The 5,000-nt window shown below is 46.4% G+C and overlaps 1 protein-coding gene across 1 annotated transcript in view; it reads left to right on the top strand.

Annotated features, from left to right (window-relative positions):
* The window catches only part of LOC137615186 (uncharacterized protein C15orf61), a 549,979-nt gene that overhangs the window by 201,520 nt on the left and 343,459 nt on the right, over positions 1-5,000 (top strand). The window lies entirely within an intron of this gene.

Genomic DNA, 5,000 nt, shown 5'->3' with positions numbered 1-5,000 from the left:
AGTTAAGCCAAGCCTCATTAGGCCAGGCAGTTAAGCCAAGCCTCATTAGGCCAGTCAGTTAAGCCAAGCCTCATTAGGCCAGGCAGTTAAGCCAAGCATCATTAGGCCAGACAGTTAAGCCAAGCCTCATTAGGCCAGGCAGTTAAGCCAAGCCTCATCAGGCCAGGCAGTTAAGCCAAGCCTCATCTGGCCAGGCAGTTAAGCCAAGCCTCATCTGGCCAGGCAGTTAAGCCAAGCATCATTAGGCCAGGCAGTTAAGCCTAGCATCATTCGGCCAGGCTGTTAAGCCAAGCATCATTAGGCCAGGCAGTTAAGCCAAGCATCATTAGGCCAGGCAGTTAAGCCAAGCATCATCAGGCCAGGCAGTTAAGCCAAGCATCATTAGGCCTTGCAGTTAAGCCAAGAACATCAGGATAGGCAGTTATGCCAAGCATCATTAGGCCAGGCAGTTGAGCCAAGCCTCATCAGGCCAGGCAGTTAAGCCAAGCATCATCAGGCCAGGCAGTTGAGCCAAGCCTCATCAGGCCAGGCAGTTAAGCCAAGCCTCATTAGGCTAGGCAGTTGAGCGAAGCCTCATCAGGCCAGGCAGTTAAGCCAAGCCTCATTAGGCCAGGCAGTTAAGCCAAGCCTCATTAGGCCAGGCAGTTAAGCCAGCTTATCAGCCAGGCAGTTAAGCCAAGCCTCATCAGGCATGGGAGTTAAGCCAAGCCTCATCAGGCTAGGCAGTTGAGCCAAGCCTCATCAGGCCAGGTAGTTCAGCCAAGCCTCATCAGGCCAGGCAGTTAAGCCAAGCCTCATTAGGCTAGGCAGTTGAGCGAAGCCTCATCAGGCCAGGCAGTTAAGCCAAGCCTCATTAGGCCAGGCAGTTAAGCCAAGCCTCATTAGGCCAGGCTGTTAAGACAAGCCTCATCAGGCCAGGCAGTTAAGCCAGCTTATCAGGCCAGGCAGTTAAGCCAAGCCTCATCAGGCAAGGGAGTTAAGCCAAGCCTCATCTGGCCAGGCAGTTAAGCCAAGCCTCATCAGGCCAGGCAGTTGAGCCAAGCCTCATCAGGCCAGGCAGTTAAGCCAAGCCTCATTAGGCTAGGCAGTTGAGCGAAGCCTCATCAGGCCAGGCAGTTAAGCCAAGCCTCATTAGGCCAGGCAGTTAAGCCAAGCCTCATTAGGCCAGGCAGTTAAGCCAGCTTATCAGGCCAGGCAGTTAAGACAAGCCTCATCAGGCCAGGCAGTTAAGCCAGCTTATCAGGCCAGGCAGTTAAGCCAAGCCTCATCAGGCCAGGGAGTTAAGCCAAGTCTCATTAGGCCAGGCAGTTAAGCCAAGCCTCATCAGGCCAGGCAGTTAAGCCAAGCCTCATCAGGCCAGGCAGTTAATCCAAGCCTCATTCAGTTAAGCCAAGCATCATTAGGCCAGGCAGTTAAGCCAAGCCTCATTAGGCCAGGCAGTTAAGCCAAGCCTCATCAGGCCAGGCAGTTAAGCCAAGCCTCATCTGGCCAGGCAGTTAAGCCAAGCATCATTAGGCCAGGCAGTTAAGCCAAGCATCATTCGGCCAGGATGTTAAGCCAAGCATCATTAGGCCAGGCAGTTAAGCCAAGCATCATTAGGCCAGGCAGTTAAGCCAAGCATCATCAGGCCAGGCAGTTAAGCCAAGCATCATTAGGCCTTGCAGTTAAGCCAAGAACATCAGGATAGGCAGTTATGCCAAGCATCATTAGGCCAGGCAGTAGAGCCAAGCCTCATCAGGCCAGGCAGTTAAGCCAAGCCTCATTAGGCCAGGCAGTTAAGCCAAGCCTCATTAGGCCAGGCAGTTAAGCCAAGCCTCATTAGGCCAGGCAGTTAAGCCAAGCTTCATTAGGCCAGGCAGTTAAGCCAAGCCTCATTAGGCCAGGCAGTTAAGCCAAGCCTCATCAGGCCAGGCAGTTAAGCCAAGCCTCATTAGGCCAGGCAGTTAAGCCAAGCATCATTAGGCCAGGCAGTTAAGCCAAGCATCATTAGGCCAGGCAGTTAAGCCAAGCATCATCAGGCCCGGCAGTTAAGCCAAGCATCATTAGGCCTTGCAGTTAAGCCAAGCAACATCAGGATAGGCAGTTATGCCAAGCATCATTAGGCCAGGCAGTTGAGCCAAGCCTCATCAGGCCAGGCAGTTAAGCCAAGCATCATCAGGCCAGGCAGTTGAGCCAAGCCTCATCAGGCCAGGCAGTTAAGCCAAGCCTCATTAGGCTAGGCAGTTGAGCGAAGCCTCATCAGGCCAGGCAGTTAAGCCAAGCCTCATCAGTCCAGGTAGTTAAGCCAAGCCTCATCTGGCTAGGCTGTTAAGCCAAGCCTCATCAGGCCAGGCAGTTAAGCCAGCTTATCAGGCCAGGCAGTTAAGCCAGCTTATCAGGCCAGGCAGTTAAGCCAAGCCTCATCAGGCCAGGCAGTTAAGCCAAGCCTCATTAGGCCAGGCAGCTAAGCCAAGCCTCATCAGGCCAGGCAGTTAAGCCAAGCCTCATCAGGCCAGGCAGTTAAGCCAAGCCTCATCAGGCCAGGCAGTTAAGCCAAGCCTCATCAGTCCAGGCAGTTAAGCCAAGCCTCATCAGGCCAGGCAGTTGAGCCAAGCATCATCAGGCCAGGCAGTTAAGCCAAGCATCATCAGGCCAGACAGTTAAGCCAAGCATCATCAGGCCAGGCAGTTAGGCAAGCATCATCAGGCCAGGCAGTTAGGTCAAGCCTCATTTGGCCAGGCAGTTAAGCCAAGCATTATCAGGCCTTACAGTTAAGCCAAGCAACATTAGGATAGGCAGTTATGCCAAGCATTATTAGGCCAGGCAGTTAAGCCAAAAATCACTAGGCCAGCCAGTTGAGCCAAGCATCATTAGACCGGTCAGTTAAGCCAAAAATCACTAGGCCAGCCAGTTAAGCCAAGCATCATTATGCAAGGCAGGTAAGCCAAGCATCATCAGGCTAGCCAGTTAAGCCTACCATCCTTAAACCTAAAAAAATAGCCCAGTGAGGAAAGGAAAAAAGGAAAAGAAAATATTTCAAGAAGAGTAACAGCATTGAAATAAATATCTCCTGTATAAACTATAAAAACTTTAAAACAAGAAAAAGAGAAATAAGATAGAAAGTGTTTTCGAGTGTACCCTGAAGCAAGATAACTCTAACCTAATACACTGGAAGACCATGGTACAGAAGCTATGGGAGGACAAAGGTTTTATTTTTGAGTGACCTCCTAGAATAGCTTCTTGTCATAGCTAATGAGTCTCTTCTACCCTTACCAAGAGGAAAGTAGCCACTGAACAATGACAGTGCAGTAGTAAACCCCTTGAGTGAAGAAGAATGGTTTGGTAATCTCAGTGCTCTCAGGTGTATGAGGGCAGAGGTGAATATTTGGAGAATAGGCCACACTATTGAGTGTGTGTAGGTAAAGGGAAAATGAACCGTAACCAGAGAGAAGGATCCTTCCTTATTCTATCTATAGTATCGCTCCTCCTCCAAAACCTGTTCACCCCCCCCCTCCCTTGCATTTCATTCAACATTTTCTATTCTTTTTTCTCCCTCTTTTATCATTTCCATGTTTTGTCTCCTCCCTTTCCTCCCCTACCGCCTCTCCCCCTCTTATCATTCTCCCATTCTTTTTAACAAGGCAGTCGCTTGTCAGTTAATGGAAGGGTATCAGCAGACAACCTTTAACACAAAGGTCCAAAGAGTGAGAGAAGGTATTTCTAGAAAAGGGGGAAGCTATGTTGACCCCCTTCATTTTACCCTTTTCATCCGTCTCCCTTGTCTCTCCCCTTCTCCTAAACCCCCCCCCCCCCCTTCCTCCTGTTCCATCAACAGGAGGGAGGCGGATCGGAGATCAAAGAGAAATTCTTTGGAAAAATTTCTCGAAGAGAAAAATTCCCAAGTATTTGTTTACCCTCATCAAAAACTTTGTCGATTGGTGGAGTTATCTTTTACTTTATAAACTTAATTGTGTGACTGATTGATTGATATCTACCTGGTTTAGCAACATCTAAGGTAATTTATGTTATTTATTGTTATTCATCTCAACGCTTCATCTTTTTCTAAAGAGTTTTTTATTTTAATTCTTTTGAGCTGTTCTATGTATGGATGTTCTTCATTTCCTGTTATCAAGTTTTTTAGTTCACGTTTGATACGAGATTTAGAGTACTGAGGAAAGACGAGCAATTAGCTCGGAGATCTTAAAGAATAAGAGTTATAATTAGGAAGGTTTTATGTTCAGACCATTTAGTAAATCATGTAAAATGAAGGGGACTTTGAAGCATAGATAGATTTATATGAATCATGTTGGATAACCAGCTTTTTACCTTTACATATATTTATTATTATTATTATTATTATTATTATTATTATTATTATTATTATTATTACTTACTTACTTACTTACTTAATAAGCTAAAAACTTAGTTAGAAAATCAAAATGCTATAAGCCCAGGGGCTCCAACATGGAAAACAGCCCAATGAAGAAAGGAAACAAGGAAATAAGAGACTTATTTAATTAATAATTAAAATGAAATATCTAAGAACAGTAGCAACAATTAAAATTAATATTTCATATATGAATTATAAAAACTTCAACGTAATAAGAGGAAGAGAAATAAGATAAAATAGTGTGCCCGAGTTGTACCCTCAAGCAAGAGAACTCTAACCCGAGACAGCGGAAGACCATGGTAGAGAGAGAGAGAGAGAGAGAGAGAGAGAGAGAGAGAGAGAGAGAGAGAGAGAGAGAGATTGATTGATTGATTTGAGGTTTTCTGGTATCCTAACTATGAGAGAGAGAGAGAGAGAGAGAGAGAGAGAGAGAGAGAGAGAGAGAGAGAGAGAGAGAGAGAGATTGATTGATTGATTGATTTGAGGTTTTCTGGTATCCTAACTATGAGAGAGAGAGAGAGAGAGAGAGAGAGAGAGAGAGAGAGAGAGAGAGAGAGAGAGAGAGAGAGAGAGAGAGAGAGAGATAGATAGAGAGAAGAAATTGAATTGAAGGTTTTCTGGTATCCTAACT

The sequence above is a fragment of the Palaemon carinicauda genome, chromosome 21 (assembly GCF_036898095.1).
Source record: "Palaemon carinicauda isolate YSFRI2023 chromosome 21, ASM3689809v2, whole genome shotgun sequence".
Lineage (NCBI taxonomy): Eukaryota > Metazoa > Arthropoda > Malacostraca > Decapoda > Palaemonidae > Palaemon > Palaemon carinicauda.
This window is presented reverse-complemented; position numbering and strand designations above follow the sequence as displayed.